Source organism: Dipodomys spectabilis, unplaced genomic scaffold, assembly GCF_019054845.1.
Source record: "Dipodomys spectabilis isolate Male_0828 unplaced genomic scaffold, ASM1905484v1 ptg000783l, whole genome shotgun sequence".
In the NCBI taxonomy this organism is placed as follows: domain Eukaryota; kingdom Metazoa; phylum Chordata; class Mammalia; order Rodentia; family Heteromyidae; genus Dipodomys; species Dipodomys spectabilis.
This window is the reverse complement of record NW_024871460.1, coordinates 10110379-10134613: the sequence shown is the minus strand read 5'-3', so window position 1 is coordinate 10134613 and position 24235 is coordinate 10110379.

Sequence of the window (24235 nt, the reverse complement as noted above, 5' to 3'; positions counted from 1 at the left end):
TACACAAACAGAATTTAATATTATGTTGTACAAAACACAGTACTAAATACTAAATTAAGAAGATTTGAATTAGCTGGAAAGATTCCTCATGTAGGATTGGTGTTGTAAATTTGGAAATTTAGAATTTCAAATGAAAATTTTAATTTTGTTATATTAATTTGTGATCTGTAATGAGAAGGTTGTAGAAGAAATGAAGATGTTACCAGTGTATAAAGGCCAAGTGGCAATATTAGGGGATTACCAGTTTAAGTTCAAAGGTCTTACTGTAAAGTTCTCCGGGGGTGGGGGGGTAAGGAGGTAGGAGGGAAAGGATGGTAGGGGAAATAGGAGGAGGCAACAATTTTGGATAAGATTTGGGAAGGGGAAGGGAAAAAACAAATTGTTTAAATAGGGATACAGGTGTTTAAATAGGGATACCCATTGCAACAATGAGATATACAAGACGTTATGTTGAAAAACAAACTTTACAACTTTGGTGAGGGATGGGGGATATGGGCGGGCAGGGGATGGTAAGGGGAAATAAAGGAGGAGGCAACAATACTTGATAAGAAATGTACTCATTACCTTGCTCATGTAATTGTAAGCCCTCTGTATGGTATTTTCACAAGTAAAAAATTATTTTCACTTTAAAAAAGAAAGAAATATACTCATTACCTTGCTCATGTAACTGTAACCCCTCTGTACAGTGTTTTCACAATAAAACTTAATTAAATAAAAAGGTCTTACTGTCTGCACAACTACAATAAATTGATCAGTATAATGGTAGGCTGATGATTTCCTTAATCTGTCTCATTAATTAGATAGTTTTGTGGCCTATCACAATATTATTTATTAGACTCATTTTGAGATGATTATATTCATTTAGCATATCTGAGAACTTAGTTGATCTAAAAACTGTATTTGTACTATAATATAAATAATATATATACTATATATTTGTACTATAATAATAAATAAATACTTAAATTCTTAAAAAGGTGGAGAAGATGAGATAAAGAATTGGAAAAATCCATTTCTACAAGTTGTGATGCATCCTTAGAGAAAGTATAAATGATACCTTAAATCTGTTTTAGAAGTCTCAACTCTTAAATTCTTTTGAATAGAGGCTGAAATCACAAGTAACACTACAGAAGTAAGATCTTGACTTTAATCTCTTTAAGTTTTAATTTGTGAGGATTTAATTTGGGTGTATTATTATAATTTAGGGAATTTTATAATGGAAGGATATACATTTCAATGTGTGGGCACATTATCATTGTCTCCGGTCTCATTTCAAGACCTCTGGTAAACTATGATAAGCAATGAGGATATAAGACAATGTCTAATAAAAATAAATAAAAGGAGACACTTTAGTTGAACTGCATAAACTCAATTTGGAAGAAATAATAGTAACAAATTTTAAACTTTTCCATATGCTATGGTTTCCAAAGGACATTTAAAACAGCAATGATTCATACTGGACATCATAAAACCTTATAAAAAGATTAGTGGAGTGTCCTGTTCTGATTGATGGCCAATCTTCTCGGAATACCACATCGTCTTCTTGGAAACAGCACACTAACCATCTGATGAAATAGAAATTAACGATATTCCCAATCAGTGGTGGTTTTTGTTATTTGTCTTACTCTCCTCTCCTTACTCTCTTAGTGCTACACATGGAATAAAGAGCAGAGTTCATTCTTTTTTTTTAATAAATCTTTCCACATATGGATCATATTCCATAATGATGACTTATTTTTACAATTTATTGTAGTCAAAATTTTCAACATTTGTGTAATCATCCAAAATGGTTGAAGTATTATTATCTAAGATTTCTGTGGCACAAAATTTACACTTGAAGCTATATTTAAGAGAAATAATTCATTTATATTAATATCAGCAACCTTAAAATAAAGTCATCTTTTACCCTCAATGTCTGTTTAAGCTATAACAAGAACAGAAAATGATGGTTACTCAAAGTATTCCTAAAAATCAAGCAACTTGATCTAACTGTTTTGACTCTAGTTTGAACAGAAGTGGAGCCAGGTATTCAGTTCTTTATTGAGGTCTTTGATCCAGATGATAGTGCAAGGTGATCAATAATGATCTAGTTTGACTTTTCAACATGCTTATATCCAGTTTTCTGAGGCACTTTTGTTGAAGAGGACGTCTTTCTTCCGGTCTCTGTTTTTGGCCCCAGTACCAAGATGTTTTCATTACTATAGCTCTATATGGTTTAATGAGCTAAAGAGATTTCTTAGAAGAAGTAAAAATAGCCAAAAGTTACATAAGAAATGCTCAATATCTCTGTCATAAAGGAAATGCACATCAGAACAGATTTCATTTCATCCCAGTTAGAATGTCCATTATCAAGTACACATACAAAACAGATGCTGACTAGGAAACGTCTAAGAGACCCCTAATGTTAAATGTCTATATACCTGTGGGTATCTTTCCATTTGTTCTAAGCCTGTTTTTGTGTTAGTGCCAACCTGTTTTCAGCAGAGACTGAAAGTAATAGAGATTGTAGTAGAGATTTTGAAACTTGCAGTAGACACTGAAGTTTACTATTGTTGTAGAGATTAAAGTCTGGTGATGATATACTTCCAGCACTACTTTCTCTTTTGAGGATCATCTTTGTGATTCTGGGCCTCCTATTGTTACATATGAATTTTTGGATTTTTTCTATCTCCTTAAAAATATTAGGATTTTAATTGGTATTTTATTGAACTTGTAGATTGCTTTCAGCAATACTGTCAATTTCATGAAATTAATTCATCCAGTATAGGAGCATGAAAGGTCTTTGTATTTCCTTATATCTTCTTACATTTCCTTCTTTACGTTTTTATACTTTTCACTGTAGAGATCCTTCACCATCCTTGGTAAAATTAATTCAAAGTGTTTTTCTTGTTGTCAGTGCTCTAATTTTTTTTTTGACCATTGCAAATGGAGTTGATTTCCTGATTTTAGTTGCCATCTTCTCAGTGTTAGCATACAGGAAACCTACTGAACTTTTTGTGGTTTAATTTTATATCCTGCTACTTTACCAAAGTTTTGAATGAGCTATAAAACTCGGGGGAGGAATTTACAGGGAACTTTAAACATTGTACCATGTCATCTGCAATAAGGGTAGTTTTATTTTCATCAGTTTCACATCAGACAATGGCTTAATAGAGAACATAAAAAATTAAAACCTTAAAAATCAACAACCAATTAATAAATGGGTTAAGGAGCTCTAGAGAGTCTTCTCATAAGAAGAAGTAAAACTGGAAATACATGCACCAAGATATGCTCACTAACCCTTGCCTTAAAGGAAATGAAAATCGAAACAACACTGAGATTCCAAGTCACCTAAGTTAGAATGACTATTATCAAGAAATCAAACAAGTATGCATAGTGAAGATGTGGCCAAAAGGGAATACTAATACAATGTTGGTGGTTATGTAAACTTGGTCAAACACTCTGAAAATAGCATAGAGATTCCTCAAAAAATTAAACTTAGAATTATCCCATGAATCAGCAATTCCGCAACTGGGCATTTACTCAAAAGATTATGAACTGGGATACAGGTAAGCTACCATGTTCATGTAATGAACCACAACTATGTTCATTACAGCACTATTCACCATAACCAATGTATAAAATCAGCTCCGATGCCCCTTAATGGATGGAATGGATCAAGAAAATATGGTATGTATACATATGGAATTTTCCTCATCCACTAGAAAGAATGATATCATACTATACTATTTGTAAAGAAATGGAAAGCTTTGGAAAATTTATGTTAAGTGAAGTAAATCAGGCCAGAGAGCAAAAGATGCAAGTGAGAATATAAATTCATAAGTAAATATGTTCAGTGGAATGCAAATACATACAAACAAATCAAGTGAAATATGGAAGCTCAAAGGGACCACTGAAATAGAGTAATTCCTTAAAAAGACAAAGTTCAACAAAATAAACACCAGGAAGCAGATACTGGGAAGGGGCGGGGTGTGTCAAGGGGAAATGAATACATTAATGAAGAGGAGAGAGAGGAAGAACATGGCCAAGAATTCAGTGTAGTGTTGGGATGTAGCTGAGTGGCAAAGTGCTTGCCTGCCAAGTGCAACTTCCTGTATGTGATTCCCAGTACCAAAAAAGAAAAGACGAAGAAAATACAGTTTTAAAAAAACAAGAATTCAATGTATATCTTACAAAATTAAGAAAGGTGAGGGAAGGAATGGATGAGGATGTTGAAGGAGGCGGCCTTGAGGAAGGTGCATTGTATTCATAAACTTTTATTAAATGTAAATTCCTTGTACAACTATTTTATATTTTTTAAAATGTAGTTAGATTAAGTTAAATACTATTTTAGAATTTTATTCTAAACATAATGTCAGTTCCAAAATGCTTTTAAAAATATACACATCCAAGCACATGCATTTGAAGCATTTGTATATAAAAGCAGAAACACAGAGAATGAAGAGGAGAAAACCCTTCCAAAAAAACTTTATAAAAACAGTATTACAATACTACTAAAAACAGGGAAATAAAGTACAAGTAAAAATGAAAAATGTCCAGCTATACTTTCTTATAAGAGTACGTGGAACATCCACCAAAAAATTGAAAATTTGTATATAGTTTCAAATAAAAACACTCCTGTACCATGAGCCAGTGGAATTTTCTCACCTGGTTAGGATCAATTATTCCTACTAATCTATTGATGAGATTAGTACCTTTATTAGTACCTTTGGTCCAATCACACAGCAGTACTGCCATCTACTATGCAACAACCCTTAAACATTCAAATCTTATTTGGGGGTATTTCATAGTCAGACTATAGTAGTGTTAAGATAGACACCTATTGACAATGTTAAAATAAAGAACTATAAAGATAATTAAATTTTATGAAGAGGGATGTAAGAAAGAGGAGACAAAAATGAAGAAATATTACTTTTAGTAGCTATGATGACAAAATCTTAGGTTTAACAGAATCTGAAAAACTGAAGGTCATGTTGAGAACAAGCCATGTCATAAAAAGATGGACAGATATACTTACATCTTTCCAAAATGCCAGAACTTACTGGATAATGATATATTCACAAACTACCTAGATTCTTATCAGCATTAGTTTGCCAAGTGCTTCAGATGTAATTTCATAGTTACAGCCATGGTTAATCACAGTTTCTTTTTATTACAATCTTAATTAAATAATATTACCTCTCAGATCACCCATTATACTTCACATGATGATGTCAAAGCTACAAAATATCACTCCAGATGGTTAGATATTAACTGAACTAGTCTGGGCTAAGGCTGAAAAACTGAGTTCAAAACTCAGGAGAGGTGATTGTAGCTTCCTGAGGCCACATTAAGGGCACTAGGGTGGTTTTTATCAGGCAGTAAGATCATATTGGGCTGAACTGCCAGAGAAAGATGCACAAGCTCAACCACTTTACACCCATGAAATTTCCACAGGATAGTCTGATTCCAGGTTTGTGGGTGCTGCAAAACCCCAATATTAGGTGCTTCTCCATTTATATGATCCAGATGAGATTTGACATCATCTGTTGTGCAGCTCTGCTCAGTAATTCGTGGCTCCTGTTAATCTGACATGGTGTTTACATACCCCAGTGCTCTTGACTAGAGTGTGTACGTGCATAGGTGGTAATATTTTATTTGTGTAGATAACTAGCCTGTTTCATAGCCTGTACTGGACATACAGTGGTTGTTTCACTTTAACAAATAAGATGTAAAGCCATTCTGCCCAGTAGTTGCCCCCAAAATGGAATAAACTGCTGTTTTATAAAATAGAATCACTTAGGGCAAGAACCAGCCTGAAAGCTAAAGTTCTGGACAATATGAAGTACCATAGAGTTAGGCCCAGCTTGATTTCTAGAATTTTCTTTTAAAACATGTTTGAATAAAAAAGCATCTGTTTGGTCTCCACTGATTGACAGCTTTGCAGCTTTGGTTGCCTAGAGACTAAGAACACTTATTGAGGATCCATTGTTTTGCAATCAGGCCCTATTGTGTCTCAGAGAGATTAAAGGTAAGGTTGAGAACTCAGGGCTAGAAATAGGAATTAAGCACAGGTACCAGGTACATACAACTTGTATTTTTTTCTTGTAAGTTTTAGAAGGAAATACTCTGAGAGAATAAATGGAAACATTCTGGAATGGTGGGTGGTCAGGAAATATAACAACTACATAGGATTAGATTTTCTATTATTTTAAAAATTATTTTATTATGATGATAAAGGTGATATACAGAGAGGTTGCAATTACCTAAGTTAAGAGTACATTTCTTTTTAGATAGTATTACCCTTTCCCTCACTGTCTCCCAGCTTTCGCTCCAAATCCCACTCACAAATTATAGCATTCACTTTCAAAGTAGTGTCCAGTGAATACCACTGCCGCATTTGTTCACCCTTTGTCCCTCCATATCTGTGCCTCCACTTATACTCCTCAAAACATATAAATGAAGAAACAAAAGAAAAAGGAAAGAAAACTAAAATGGTAAAAAGGAAAGAAGCCTCTTGTTTTCATTTAGTGTAATTCATTTCATTAAATAATATTTTGTATGATCAGATGCACATATAGGCATTTCTAATACTTATATAAATTATTTCTGCTAAGTTGCTAATCCCAACAAAGGTGATTCAGAGAATCTTATTAGCATGCATATGTGTATGTTCTAGGAAAATAATACAAATATTTTATAAAATAAAGAAATATATGTATGCTGTGTATCCTGTTGCTTATTTCTATGTAATATTCTAAATTATAAGCAGCATATATATTCTTTTAAAATTTTAAGTCGTTGTACAAATTGTCCAATTCCAAAAGTCAGATTTCAATCAATGTCATCCTTTCATTATTCTCCCCAGTGCTTCTCAATCCCAATCATATCCTCAAGTGATGTAGTTCAACCTTTGCATAATAAACATTGAATATAATTTTGCTCACTTTTCCTCCTTCCATTCATGTAGAATGGAACTAGTTTCAGAACCTCTTTGTATTCAATTACTTGATTGATTATTTCATCATGCATTAACTATATAACATCACCTTATGTAATTATATTACATGCCATAAATCAACATAAATTAATGGCAGAGTTTACCAAAGCTAATACGCATAAGAATAAAGTCACATCACATAGATATCAATTTTATATTTGGCCACCAAAAATTCTGAGGCAAAAATGTAAACGCAGGGTGGATCCAGACTATTCAATTCATAAGTGTGATGCAAGAGAATTAACACTTCATTCCAGGAGTCATCGGTCCTGTCATCATATGTTACACCATGAGAAGTGAATATTCACATGAGAAGTATGTTTCTAGAGTCTGCACGTTAAATATTATGCACTATTAATAATGGCATTGGATTGTGAAACATGTAATATATTTCCTATTGAAAAACCACCCTTTATGGAGGTTCTTCAAAAGACTTCACATAGAGCTCCCCTATGACCCAGCAATCCCACTTTTGGGCATTTACCCAAATGTTTACAAACAAGACCACACTAAAGCTACCAGCACAACTATGTCTATTGCAGCATTATTTACCATAGCTAAGATATGGAACCAACCCAGATGCCCTTCAGTAGATGAATGGATCAAGAAAATGTGGTATATATACACAATGGAATTCTATGCCTCCATCAAAAAGAATGACATTGCCCCATTTGTTAGGAAATAGAAAGGCTTGGAAAAAATTATATTAAGTGAAGTAAGCCAGGCACAAAGAAACACAGGTCCCATGGTTTACCTTATTTGCAATATCTAGTATATGTATGAGTCAAGCGGAAAAAGTCAGATAATGTGATGTTAGGAAAATGAATTCTTAGATAGGTATTTTAATGTTTTTTTTTCTTTCATGCATGTGTTTCTAACGCATTTATAACTTTATTTCTTTGTTGCTTTGTATGTCCCTCCCCCACAGTATAACCCCTGCTTTCACTATATTTGATGTCGGTATAACTTAGGGAGGAGATGGGGAAAAACAAGTCATTTAAGGATTCAGGTGGACCTGTTGCAACAATGAGAAGTACAAATTGTCATGTCAAAAAGGAGCTTTACAATGTCGGTGGGGGGGAGGGGAGGAAGGATGGGGGGGAGGAGGGGGGAGGCTGGGAAGGGAGGTGAAAGGTAAACAAAGGAGGAGGCTGCAATGCTTGGTAAGAAATGTATGCATTATCTTGCCCATGTAATTGTCACCCCTCTGTACAGTATGTTCACAAATAAAATAAAATTAAAAAAAAAAACCACCCTTGTACATTATCAGAATTCCCCCCCCCCAAAAAAAGTGAATATAAATAATCTTCCCCACAAGTTTTCAAGACTCACTACTTAAAAAACATTTGCAGATTATAATGTACCTCCATTCAGTTCTTTAAGTGCTATCCAGGTAATACTTCCTTCCTTCACAAAGCTTATCTGAATTTGTAATCAATTGTCTTCTTTCAGCTTTCCTATTTCAGACACTATGTCAACTTACATGGATTCACTCCTAAAAATACATTACTGGATTCACCTTCATGCTCTCTTCAAATTAATGGGAGGAAAATCAATGTGAATAGATTTGGGAAAGACTTCAGAACTCTGAGATAATTACTTTACAAGGGAGAATTCAACAGAACTGAAGGTATCCACCATGAATTCCTACCTATCTATGAGTCAGAAAATTCAATAAGGACAGAACCTTCTCAGTGAAATTTAGCCATGCTTCCAAATATCTTTGAAGAAGTTGGTGGTCATGTGTTAGCAGTTCATGTATATGAAGTACACGTATCAGTAGCTGTGTAGGTTGAATTTAAATTAGTGCTTGAATATTCAGATTTAAAGGATTTCTCTTCTGTAGGAAAAGAGTATTTCCCCAATAAATAAGCATTTTTGCCCAGGATGTCCACAGCTGTTTCATCTGTTAGGTTTTTTGTTTTTGTTTTTTGCCAATCCTGGCGCTTGAACTCAGGGTCTGGGCTAGCACTCTACCACTTGAGCAGCAGAGCCACCTCTGGCTTTTGTTTGTTTGTTTGTTTATGTGGTACTGAGGAATCAGACCCAGGGCTTCATGCATGCTGGGCAAGCACTCTACCACTAAGCCATATCCCCAGCCCTCATCTGTTAGGTTCTGGTATAAATTTGAGGACAGGATGATAATGTTGTAAACCTGTTTCACACCTACCCTTAATACTCTCCACAGCTTGTCTAGACTCTAGAACCCTGATCTTCATTTCCTTAGAGCTTTCACTTTAGAAAAGCTGCCCTGGCAAATACTTTCATTGTCCTTTGAGATGTAACTTTTAAGGGACCTTTGACTAGTTTTCCCATCCAGGTCTCTTTCATGAGGGCCAAGGTCGTCCTGTTCAAAGACACATATCTTTATGTGTCTATCAATAGTTGGCTTGAACAAATAAGATGAAGATAAACGCAAGCTTGGATCTTCTTTTGGTAAGTCCAGTTAGATGAATCCATACTCCAGCTCTTAAAACTTCCCCAGGCTTAAGTTTTCAGGCCAAATCTGTGCCTTCCTCTTTATGCCCACAATTGAATCAAAATAAAATCAAATTCACTCTACTCAGCTTGTCTGGTGTGAATTTTCTTTTCCAACACCCATATGTTCTAGTGTGCTACATTTGGGAAGTTCCTAAATATTGTGCCAAATGAGAAAGGAGAGAGGAAGGTATTTGACAGAATTGTTGAGAGACCTCAGAGAAATAATGCCTGATCCCATGTAACTGTAATATGCATGATAAAATGAAAATATAATTTCCTTTCCACTTTGCCTTAATAAAAAAATATACTTTACATGCATACTCCATGACTTTTCTGGCTTTTCTTGGATTTCAGCACATTTGGTTCTATCAAGTGTATGGAGGATCTGGTTGTGACTTACCTACATCTCTGCTTCCCTAAGTTATTGATCAGGGTATATCTATCCTGCTGTTGTCTCTCCCTACTATGTAATAATGAGGCTACAAGTCTACTAAATGAAAGAATTATCAGAAGAGAACAGCTCCAAGCTTAAAGGATCTCATATATGATAGTTAGAACCAAATAAGATGAAATAGCAAAAAAAAAAGAATTAATTTGTATAATCACAGGATGACAAAATAAAAGTTGTCCAGTGGCTGTATTTTGAAATTAACACACATACAAAACAACAACACCGGGTCTGGAAAGAGTCATTTCACATTATTTAAATAGAAATAATCATTTTAACTGACGTTATTTGTTCAGAAATCTGGGTTCCTCCAAGAGAGAAGAAGGTCTAAACATTTAAAAAGAACAGATTGTATTTCGCCTAAGATACTGCCCGACCCTCTTCTGTCCTCTAGTGGTTACTAGAAGAATTACTACATCCTAGTTCAAGTTTTACCCATCCTTGACTATTGCCTCAGGATTAGGAAAGCTAAAACATTTCAATAGCAAAATAAATCTAAGAATAATGATTTCATGCTATTTTTTAAACATACTAAACTGTCCTTCACCATGGAGAGTCTCATTTGAATTATATGTTAGTTTGAAAAGTTTAGACACTTGGAAGTTGAGATGTGGTTCAAGTGGGAAAATGCCAGGTTTACCTGTTAATGGATCAGACACCACATTAAACTGAAGAAGAAAATAATGCAATATGGCAATATAAAGAAGAAAATGAAGCCGGGCGCTGGTGGCTCACGCCTGTAATCCTAGCTACTCAGGAGGCTGAGATCTGAGGATCACGGTTCAAAGCCAGCCCGGGCAGGAGAGACCGTGAGACTCCTATCTCCAATAAACCACCAGAAAACCGGAAGTGGCGCTGTAGCTCAAGTGGTAGAGCACTCGCCTTGAGCTGAAGAGCTGAGGGACAGCGCCCAGGCCCAGAGTTCAAGCCCCACGACCGACAAAAAAAAAAAAGAAGAAAATGAAAAGCTAACTTGATTTAGCCTTTATCTTACATCTAAAATTGTGTTTTACATGAATGTGCATTTCATCCTACTAAGAAACTGTGAGGTAGATATGTCATAATGAAGGAGCTGAGAGGCTCAATGTCCTGATGACACAAATTCTGAGTAAAATACTTGCAATCTAACCTAAGCTCTCCAAATGCAAAGGTTTTATATTTAAACACACTAAATATAATCCTCTCTATCAAACATTGTACAAATAGAATTTTCCATATTGCAATTGATTTCAGCGAGTCCAAATGTCATCAGTCTCTCTCCACATTTTTCCCTTTCATAATATTTCTCTGATAAATATTCATAGCCAAGTTCATCTCAAATGATAATGGGAACATGCAAGCATAATCCCTTCTCAGTCACACCTCAATCGATCTCCTTTTGATTTCTGATTAACACAACTACACCTGGAATTGCTTTCGTTAAATGTACAAATGAAGGGTGTCAGGTACCACAGGCATATGGAGTTCTAAGTTTATTTTATTTAAGCTGTTAAGTGTATTATCTCAAGGCCACACCTATTGTTTTTAAAATGTTCATATTTTTACTACAGTGGCATACTCTTACTTTTCTTTCTTATTTTTCTCCCTTCACCTCCTCTGTCTTTGTCTTTCTCTTCATCTTATTTTCTGTGGTTGTCTTTCTGCTTATTTTATAGATATATATATATCCTCTATTTGAATTCAAAATAAAGTCATGGTCCGACCTCATGTTTGGCTTTTCTCATCCAGCCAGATTTAAAAGCAAAGCACATACTTACTCATGTTATAGTCACAATGGTTCTGAAAAAAATCCCTTGAAGATTATTAGTGCACTCTTTCATTAACAAAACTCAAAATAATTGGAATCTAAATATATTCTCTAGTTCTTCTTGGCTTTCCACCTAATCACATCTTAATAAGTATTGATTATTTCACAATCTGACAGATCTGAATAAATGATATACTCAGCTATTTTTCTCTTCAAACTGGACATCATGGATCCATGTGCTATCTCCTGTGGCTTTGCCTCTCAACCTAAACACACAACCCATACATTTCTCCTTTCTCTACATAACTGTCCAAATTTATACCAAGAACCTTGACATCAACAGATAAGATTACTGTAACAGACCTCAACATACTTCAATGGTTCCATTCAAACCTAATTCTAGACAAGCTCTTTAAAAGAACCTTTACATTTTCTAACACATTTATTTTACTGACCTATTCAAATGGGTTTCCTTAGAATAAAGGCAAAACTCTGCATTACCTGATAGAATCGGATCTCCATCAATGTTTTGCTCTGAACTTTTTACACAAACAAAAAATCACATAAATAAAAATTACACAAATAAAAATGCAGTAGTTTACATAAAATACATATATGGCTACCTATCTGTATTATAACATCATATTGGACACATGTATATGTACAATAAAATTTATTTGAAAAGAAAATAAAGGGTCTTATATAAAGAAAATTTAGATAAGACTAATTTAAGGAGCTAATCTGGGCTGTCAACACATTATTATTTTTCACTCACTAAAACATCATCACAAGAACATAGTGGAAAATACTCTTACTATAAATAAGATTTATTAAAGTACATGTTTCTTCTTACTATTGTACCTCAGTATTCAAATATGAAATCACTTAAATATATCCAATTCGACTTCTTTGAAAATATAAAAATACACACATTTGATTTTATTAAAGTGTTTCTTAAAACCCAGCAAGCCACAGAAAAAGATTAAATCTATCTAAACAGATTCAAATATAACTCAATAAAGTAATTTTATTTTACCAGTGATGAAAAAGATATGGATTATGAGGCCTGTCTATTTTAATTCTTTTCCATGTCCACAAGCTTAGAAGTCAAATTCTTAAAATCCTTTGTTCAAATATTATAGTAATTATAATATTATTACTTAAGAATTCCTAAGTCAGTATAAAATAATAGCTTAGATTCTTTCCTGATCTAGGATAATTGTTTAGCTATCCTAAAAACATAAGTGAAGGTATATACATGAATTCATTTAAATTTTTTTATTCTGATACCAACTCTTTTTCCTTTGTCTACTTTTTACAATATAATTATTTTTAAATACTTTCCAGTTCTATTTCACTTTATTAACTGATTGCTTGGAGACAATGTGTATAATCTAGTCATTTTAAAGAAGAGATTTTCCAATCTAGGAGTAAAATTTATCAGAGTTTACCGAAGTAGTTTTGTCAACTTGTACAATGTATGCGAATCCCAGTTCATTTGCATGCAGAAATTTACCAGTGGATACAATAGTCTTCAAAATGAGGGTAGAGTACTATCTCATTGATGTTTGAATGTACGCTATATCATTGACAATACAGCTATTTACCATTTCAATACATTTAGTGAAGAGACTTTATGAAACTTTCATGTATTTTTCTATAAGATTGTTTAACTTTATTGATTAAATTGTTGAGTCTTTATATTCTTTATGCATGCTGCTTAGTCTTTCTGTTTGTATCTTTTTTAAATACTTTTTTATCGTGAAAATACAGTACAGAGGGGTTATAATTACATGAGCAAAGGAGTGAGTACATGTCTTATCAAGCATTGTTGCCTCCTCCTTTGTTTCCCTGTTTGTGTCTATCTTATCTTCACCCTCACCATCTCGTGTGTGTGTGTGTGTGTGTGTGTGTGTGTGTATACACACATATATAAAAATCTCACACATATGTGAATGTGTAAATGTCTATTGCCTGTATATATAGGCACAAATGCATAGATTTAATATAGATTCTACCACTGCTCATTGTTCTTTCAAAAAATAAGAAAGATGCTTTGAATAAAACAATGGCTTTATTTCATTAGGTTTCCACGAAGCTCCTTTTCCAGACATCATTAAGGGCCTCACGTGCTTAACTTGCTTTGTTGGCTGGCGTCTACCATTACAGACCTGTCTCCGCCTAAATTTTTGCTGCTTCATTGGGAAAACCAAGTCTTGAACACTTTTCCGCTTGGCTGCCCTTGAGCCACCATCCTCCAAATCTCAGCCTGCTGAGTATCTAGGATTTTAGATATGAGCCACTGAGCTTATTTGATACAAATGTGTTTTAATCACTGTTATACTTGTGCATCATGGTTTCCCTCTTTTTATAGTTCTTGTTTTGTTTGTGTTTCCTATTCATCAATGCTATTAAACACAAAAATTTCACAACAAACACTGAAACTTTAAATGTTGGTGTCTCTACTAATTAAATTTCTTTCATATCTCTACTAATTAAATTTCTTGTTGTTTCTTATATGTTATACTCTAGGTACATTAATTTTATTTGAGGCAGTCAGTTTCAATTTTTTACCAGCAACATTGCACAACCAGTCATTAAACATACTGATTATATACAGCCAACATTTGAGTTGTGATATGAATACTTTGGGAAATATTACACAACATTGTATATGTAGAAAAATACTTTGGCTACATGAGATATAAGTATTTCCTCAGAATTGTAATTGTCAGTCAATTTGGCTAGTAAATTATTAATGATACTGCATTTTGGCTTACCAAATATTCTTTACTGCAATAGATTTATCAATTCAAACAAACATGTAGCATTTGATTATATGGATCTTATTTTCTCCCATTGTATAGAAAATACTTCATTTACTTTTATAAAATAGCAACTATTTCTTACAAGTGAGAGGAAAAATTTCCAACAGAATAAAGTATTTCTCTTTTTTGTGATGAATAGTATTATTCAATGACATTTTACTGTTTCATAATGAAAAGACCTGGAAATAATGCTGAGGAATTTTTAGTAGGCTTAAATTTTACAGAAAGAATGATTTCAATGTAGCTATTGTTCAATTGTATTATGATCCTGAGGCAAAAAATCTTATAAAATATTCCAAAATGTACTTTCAAATAAAATATTATAGTTGTCTTTGTGTCTGAAATTTAAATGATTTCTTATTTTGTAATGTATGTTCATTGTAAAAGAATCAATAAGTACAGAAAATATTTAAAGGAACCTGATAAATAATCCTTGATTACTTGAGATAAATATTAATATTTTGGTAAATCCATAATCTTAAACACAGAGAGACAAAGTGAGTGTGTGTGTATGAGAGAGAGGTATGAGCATAGTCATGCAATACATATCTAATTCTAACATACACAGAGAAAAACCAAGAAACTATGTGCCAGAGCTAGTGTGAATTTGTCTCTGTCCTTATTAAAATACTATAATAATATTTAATCTAATCAGTAAAATGGATTTTCCATCTTGTAAATTTGTATTTCAAAGGGATAGGAAACAAGTGTGAAGAAGCTATTTTGCAGTTTCAAAGGCATCTTTCTAAATAACTTTAAGTTCTTGTTTCAGCATAAAATGTCAGATTTAATTCTGCTGATCTGAGAGTGAGTTATTAGAAGGTAAGAGACAGTGAAAAGGAGTACAAGGACTTGCAGCAAAGTTGTTGACAGAGTAACCATCATTAGATAATGTACACACAGATCAGGATGGCAGATTGTCAAGAACTGATTACAGAAAGAGTAAGTACCTGTATATAAACTTTGAGATTAATCTTCTTTCTATAACTATTTATGTGATCTTGGAGAATTATCTTGCTGTTTGCCTCATCCTGCAATGGGGTTCTGAGTTTGCGGGAAAAACATTAAAATAAGAAAATCTTTTCTTGATAGTATCAGAAGTATACACTAAAACAGCAGTATACACTAAAACAATCAGTCATAAGATGAAATACGATCATTTGTACAAGGTACTGTCATGTACGTCCACTACAAAGTTATTTGTTGATTGACCTAGTGATTTGAAACAAAATCACCATAAAGGGCTATAGTTGAGGGCTAGGGATTTAACTCTCATTCTTAGAAGTTAGATTTATTTGAAATTCGGTTAGAAGACCCATTCATTTTACCCATTAATCATTTTATTCAAGCATTTCATTACAAGGGATTTGTAGATGGTTACAATATTTTGAGATTAAGAATAAGTATTCCTTGATTTATATTTATTACTTTTAGTCAGCATATAATTATCTAGGAACATTTTGTATGCATTTGCCCAAGGTCAAGGGTCTATATATTATCCAGTACATCTGGTCCTTCATAGAGAGAAAATTGTTGAAAATGTAAAAAAAATACTGAGGGACCATGTAACATTCATGCTGTCGTTGACTAAGAACCCTATTCATGAACCCTATTCATACACTTCCTTACACATATACATATATACGTATATACATACACATGCACACATGTATTTGCTCTGTGTCTATCTCTATCTATCTATCTATCTATTTATCTATCTATCTATCAAGATACACTGATGCTTTCATATACTGATTTGAAACACTAGTGATCTTTTTCTAATATGTTTTGATCCCATGATAGAATAATAAAGCTTAGAATGCCAATTATACAAAGAGACATTTCTACAATAATTAAAGTAAAATGACAAAATCAAAAGTTATAATTGTGCAACTCATGGTCTACTTATTAAAACATCTCCCTTCTTTGAAGATCAAATGGGCCCAAAGATTCCCTATAGTATTATGGAATGTGTATGTACTAACGGATCCTCTTTGGATATTTTCAGAGTCATTGGCTCAATGATAACATGATGATTTGGGGAACAATGGTAAAATGAGGTATTTCCTGAAAGAAATGAGACAAAAGCTTCCAAAAAGAAGATTTTCAATACACACAAACCAATTTATCATCTAATTATTGATGTAGATTTAATAATTTGCCCTATTCATTTAGTGGCTGAGAGAAAGTCATGAAAATTTTATCATCTCAGCTTAGCTTGTATAATTTTCTCTCATGTATATTTTTTACAGTTGAAAAGTTTTCATCTTTTCCTAATTATAAAATAAACTATGTCATGAGAAAACAAGTGAAAGAGAGAAAAAAAGTAACAATGATCAGAAAACATGTAATTTTGAAATCAGGATATCTTTATCTCAAAATTATAAGTTTTGATCTGTCTTAATTTTCACTGTGTGTCTGTGTGTATATATGTAAGCAAGATATTTTGGTGGTAAATTAATGATTACAGAAAACACATATAAAAATTCTGTCTTCTCTAAAGATTCATATAAAGTTTAACTGTAATGAAATGAGGATAATCGAAGAAACATTAAGCACAACAAAACGCCTAACTAGTAGAGGATTCGAGCTATTCTATCAGTCATTATTCATGTAGCTTGCTTCCTGCCTTTGACTCCAAATCATATGTCTCTACTTTCAAAAGCAGTATCACGCATGTATAAATTATATTTTCCTCTACAGACCTGTAAGCAGTGCTTTGTTTAATGTATACATAATCTCCATAATGTTTTGCTAGACTTGTTGAATTCCTAGGCTATAATTATCTTAAAACATAGTCACGTTTCTGTCTTCATTGATTAATTGTTGGAAAACGACCTTATGAACACTATTAAGCTAATTTATTATTTTCTTTCTTTTGGAAGCAGATACAATGGGGGTGTTCATGGCCCCTCACACAATCCTTCATTTCAACACTTTATCTCACTAGACTGTAATTATTTGTTTGCATTTGCATCTCCCATTAAATAATGATGTTATTAAAGTGATGCTATTTCTACTCAACCCTAAATTCCTGACACCTAACACAATGCTGGGCATATAATAGATGTCAGAAAATAATTGTTAAATGAAAGAAACCATCATATTTCCTAAATCACTGTCACCAGCTTATGGCACAATTTGCACAGTAGCGTTGACAGTATGGCTTGCTTTCATTAAGCTGTCTTTAGAGATTTCACAGCTGCCCGACACTCAGTGAATCACTCTTCAGTTTAGCAATCTCCAGATAAATTTACAAACCATTGAAGAATTTATCATGGTGTTTGTAAGCTTCCCAGGTTAATAATAAATTTCCAATTATAAATTGATTGCTGATTGGTCTGTAACATGGAAATAAATAGGATGACAAGTCCTCAGTACATTTAGAAAGTAATTTTATAAGCTGGTGGCTCACGCCTGTAATCCTAGCTACTCAGGAGGCTGAGATTTGAGAATCGCTGTTCAAAGCCAGCTCAGGCAGGAAAGTTCGTGAGACTCTTTTCTCCAATAAACCGCTAGAAAACTGAAAGTGGTGCTGTGGCTCAAGCGATAGAGCGCTTGAATTAAGAACTATAATAGGGATATATATATATATATATATATATATATATATATATATATATATATATAACTATATGTGATTATATATTACATAAATATAATATATAAATAAATAATATATAGAAAAATATATATCTATAAATCATTGTTGACATATAGAAAATATATTGGCCTGGCAATATCTATCCTCTTAGTTTGTCAGAAGGGGTTCTGAGGTCTATGAGCTTTTTCATAAAAGCTTTTGTTTGGCTTTTCTCATAAGCAAATGTAATTTTTTTCCTTTACCTGAGTCTGTTTTGTTTTTCTCGCTTTATTTTGTTGTTTGGTCTTTTAAGTATTTTGTTGAATAAAAATGGAGATAGTAGATAATCTTCTCCCATTTCTGACTTTAGAGAAAATTGTTTTGTCTATTTAGTATGCTATTGAATACAAGTTTGTTATTCTTAGTCATTATTTTATTAAAACATTATTTCTATTATGGCAGTTTTCATATTTTTGACCATAAAAAGTATGTTGAATTTTGTCAAAATTTTGTCTGCACCCAGATGTTCATATGATTCTTTTCTTTATGCTATGGCTAAACTACATTTATTGAATTAAATATCTTAGGCCATTCTTGAAGATGTGAGATGAACCCAACTTTACCAGTTATGTGAGCTTTGCAATGTATTACTAAATTCTGGTAGAAACATATTTTTGAGGATTCATGAACTTCTTTCCAAGAACCAAGGTTTTTGTTTTATTGATTACATTTTTGACTCTATCATAACTTTCTGTCCTAATCTTAATTATTCCTTTTTGTTTGCTAAGTTTTGATTTGGTAATAGATTTTTTTATGTATTTTATATCCTCTGGGATTTAAACTTAAGAATCAATCCATTTCTTATTGCTTTTCCAGTTTACTTGAATATAAGCTTTCACATATGCTCAGATGACTTTCTTGATGCTCTTTATGTTCTTTGTGCAATGCCCATTTTCCTCGCTATAGAATTGTTTACTTTATAGTGAAATGATTTTCCTCCCCCTTTTTGTCATGTAGACTAAGGGTTTATAAAGTTTATCTTTTCAAAGAGCTAACACTTTGTTTTATTGACTATTTGCATACAATTTTGGTCTATTATATTACATTTTTTCCTAACCTTTATCATTTATTTCCATTGGCTGACTTTTTAATTTGGCTAATTTTTCTCTTCTTATAATTTTGAGGTATATCAAGTGATTATTAACCTAAGATCTCTTTTCTCTTTTTTAATTTTTTTGTTTCTAATAATAATTTATTATTATTATTATTATTATTGTCCGTCATGGGGCCTGAACTCTGGGCCTGGGCACTGTCCCTCAGCTCTTCAGCTCAAGGTTATCATCTACCACTTGAGCCACAGCACCACTTCCAGCTTTTCCTGCTTTTTTGGTGCTGAGCATTGAACCTAGTGCCTCATACATGTACGGCAAGCGCTCTACCACTGAGCCACCTCCCAGCCCTTGCTATGGCTTCTTTAAAAATGTGATCTGTTTTGGTGAATGTACCAAAGGAAGTGGAGAAAACAATGTATTTTGAAGACGCTAAAAATTAATCTATCTGTGTATAACAAGTCCATATTGTCTGCAGTACATTTATTTCTCTTCTTCTTAAAATTTTGTCCAAATAACCTATTTATTTGTATGAATGGGACATTTAAGTCTCCCACTACGATCTCATATTTGTAGTGTTTAATGAAATTTTAGTAGCAATATTTGGTGCATATGTGTTAGGAATTAATTCTGCCTTCATGGACTAATGATCTTGAATAGTCGTTAAAAAAAATTCGTGGTTCTAGTCTACTCATGTGGATTTCTGTTTCATGGCTCCAGGCAAGTCAATTAGCAGATATAGGTCGAGGTCTGTGTCACTGATCACAACCTGTGGGTCAGAAAGTTTTCAACCACTCTTGAAGCCTGAACTTTGCTCTGCTTATAAATCCAGTGGCAAAATCCAGTGGTGGACCTGCCTTTTCCATGGAGATCTTTTGCCTTTTCCAGAAACATCTCCAGTTTAATAATGGAGAATAAGAAAAAATTATCTCCTGCTAGTAGATCCAGTGCCTTAGTTGCTAACTCCCTATGTCCAAACTTTGGGGATAAAGAGCCAGAACCTAGAGGCTGTGGTCTAGCCAACAGCTTTTTGAACATTTTATCCTGAAAATAGAAACACACATGTTCCTGAGTTTCAAGTGTGGTTGAGTAAAGTGTGGGCCCTCTATTTACTTTACTTAGAAGTTTTATAATGTTTTAGCTGCACTGATATTCCATGCTTTGTTTGGCTGGATAGGAGCCCTTAGATGATAAGACTGGCAGCCCCTGAGACATCTGCATAGAAGAAAGATTTCTCAGAACACATATTTGTCTTCTGCTGTTAAACTAGTCTACACAACATCTTTCAGGATTGAAACCTAACTATGTTAATAGTTGACTTTTTTCTTTTTCTTTTCTTTTTTTAATTTTTTCGTCAATATTATGTACAGAGGGGATAGAGTTACATTAATATGGTAGTACATACATTTTTTTGTTTACCTTGTTACCCCTTCCTCATTTTTCCATCTTTCTGCCCTCCAACCACCCCTTCCCCATGTTGTATAGATCTAATGGCTGACGTCTATGTTGGTATTTTTTGCTGTGAGTGGAGGTCACAGACAACAGTGTGTAGTTGAATGTTGGCCTTGGCAAAGCTTGACAACCTGTTCACATTTTGTTCATAAGATGCTCTGTGCTTTGTCACAGCACAGAAATGTTTATCAGGAAGGAATTAAAACTAATAAAACAATAGCACCAAACTGGGCTCTAGGGTGGATACAAATCCATGTGGTATTTCTGGCTCCCTCAAAGCTAGATTTTGCTGTTTTCTTATAGAGATTTAGTTTTCCATTTGTCTCCAGTTAATATGTGATCTGTTACCCTCAGCCTCTACTAGCTTACTACTTTAATGACTTATCTGTAGTCCATGTTTTTAATTTTAATTCTGTCTTATTGCAACACAGCAACATACCAACTTGAGCACCAGGAATTATGGGTTTTATAATTAGGTTGCAAATGTTCTCATAATCTATGTTTTTGAGTTCATGTATATATTTATACTAGATATCCTTAAATGTGGGGTATTGTAACTCCCCAACTATTACAGATGAATGGTTAGCTTCTTCCTTGAGTTTTATCAATTTTGCTTCATAGTCCTTGGATATTTGACTTTCATAAGAGTATGTTTACAGTTATTAACATTTCTTAAGGTATTACACGTCTTTATTATAAAATAAAAATCTTTATCTCTCCTTTATAACAGTATGTACTTTGTGACATTTACATATAAATAGCAAAACTTTATTTTTCTTATGATGTCTTTTTGTTCATCCTTTGTTTTTAAATGAATTTGTTGCTTTAATCTAATGAGTTCCTCTAATAGATAAACTATAATTGGAACATGTTTTATTTTCTACTATATAAATCTCTTTTTACTAATAAGAGTGTTTAACCCATTTAAACTTAAAGTTGTTTATTATGTCTTTATTCAGTTTAATTTATTATTTGTTGGTTTGTTGTTGCCTTTCTTCTTTCTTTCTTTCTTTCTTTTTCTTTCTTTCTTTCTTTCTTTCTTTCTTCCTTCCTTCCTTCTTTTCTTTCTTCCTTCCTTCTTTCCTTCCTGCCCCTCTTTCTTCTTTCTTTCTTTTTCTTTCTTTTTTATTTGGTCACAGACATGGGGCTTGAATTCATGACCTATGAGATTTTTTTGCTCCTGGATAGCATTCTATCATCAGAGCTCTGCTTCTGGCTCTCTCATGGTTAATTGGAGTGAAAAGCCTCTTTGTGCTCATGCTGGCTTTGAACCATAATCATCAGATCTCAGCATCCTGAGCAGCTAGAATTATAGGCATGAGCCACTGACACAGAGCTATTTCTTTACATGTTGTTCGAGCACATTCATTTTTAAATATTCAATTAAATTTCTAATTTTTAAAATATGTATGTATTAAAGTCTATCTTCCATTTAAATCCCAGTGAATATATGGACAGATTTAACACAGTAGATTAAAAATCTAATTTTAAGTAACTAGATCAAATTAGATACCACTACAATAACCTAATGGTCTTTAGAATACTAATCAGAAAAAAAATGACTTATGAAATGTGACCGTATAAGCTCTAGCCTTAAGAAATGCTTTAATTCCAAATTGTTTGCTTTCTCTAAAGACAAATAACCTCCTGAGCATATTACTTACTGTATAGTTGATCATTTATTTATAGTTGATAAATTATTATTATTTATTGGGCTTTTTTCTGATACTTTTTTTTTTATTGGTTGTGGGGTTTGAATCATGGCCTGGACACTGTCACTGAGCCTCTTCTTGCTCAAAGCTAGCGAGGGCTTTGGCACTTGAGCCACTTCCAGTTTTTGAGTAGTTAATTGTATATAAGAGTTTCACTGGGACTTTTCTGCCTGGGCTGGCTTTGAACCACAATCCTCACATCTCAGCCTCCTGAGTTTCCAGGATGACAGTTGTGAGCCACTAATGCACAGCTTTTCCAATATTTTTGACTGATATTTTGTGATGAATAATATTCCAGTACTAGGTGATAAGCTTCAAATATACCAATTTAATGTACATTTCAGTAGGACATATACACAAAGCAATTGTAGTAGAAATATGTTAGATAGCTACTCTTGAATTATCAGGTAAACAAACAGAAACACGCAATCTGACCAATTATAATTTGTTAGCAGATCTAAATTTGGGTTCATACTCAATAAAATTATTTTCATTATTTGAGCAAATAGAACAAACTTCTATTTTGTTATTACAGGCCTAAACATATGTAATTTCTCTGCTGGACAGTTTCATATTTCTGTCTATTTCTGGTGTTACATTAAAAATTGCCCAAAGAGATTTTAAAAAAAAGCTCATCACTGACAAGTGATAACGAGTTTCCAATTAGAATAAAGAATAAAAAATGAGCTTTTATCTAATCAATTTAGTTTTCTGCTGCAGAAAGTAATTCTACCTTTTGTTGCATTATGTAATACAGAGGGCACTTGGTATATTTAATAATAAAAAAATACAATAGTGAGATCAGATTGATAAACATATTCATGATTCAAATAATTCTCAGAAAATGTTAATTAGACATTATGTTGTGAAAATATTAATGAATTCTGTTGGGAAGTGAAAATCTTAAGTGGCTTATTTTTGTGCTTTAGTACATACAGCCTTGATTAGAAAGACCAGGCTGATTATGTTCTCAAGGACCAAAGTAAGAGTATTGAAAAGAGGCATATTTCACACTTTATCTTTTAAGGATGTACAAAAGATATACATTAAAAAATACAATGTACTAGTAAATCTATTTTGAGTAATTAAAAATAGACTTGAACTATGTTAATTATGGCACATTTTCTTTCTCTTTTAGTTATATTTATATTTACGTATGTTTATTTGTCATATATAACACTTAAATATTAATAAATGTGATATAACTTATAATGAAACATAAACTTCTAATAAGTATCTACAAATTGAAATATATTTTCCCCTCTATCAATTCTTTTTTATACCTTTATATATATATATATATATATATATACACATATACATATATATATATATATATATATTGTCAGTCGTGGGGCTTGAATTCTGGGCCTCGGCTCTGTCCCTCAGCTTTTCAGCTCAAAGCTAGTGCTCCACCACTTGAGCCACAGCTTCACTTCCTACCAATTCTTCAAGAACATAATGTCCATGAATTTTCATCTGCAATTTTAAGCTACTAAAATATCATGGTAAAAACATATTTATGGTTTTTAATATGTACTGTTAATAATGTTCCATGTGCTGTTTAAAACATAAGTAGTTATTTATTTGAAAAGTTAGAGCACAGTAGTATGATTGTTTTCTGGTCAGAGAAAGCATGGTGAAACAATTGTAAGATTTAAGAAATTCTATTGTATATTGGTGGACTTGCCAAACAAAAATAATTTTGAATCTTTAAAGCTTTATGTTTTTAGTAGATGACCATAAAATCTTCAGATGAAATTTATAGAATAAAATTTAAATAAATGGCATGTGCCCAGTATTTAGCTGTAAGAGACAATAACAATACATTTTTATTTAGATCTTGATATTAACTTTCATAACTTTTTAAATTTTATATTTATTTTCGATCTTTTG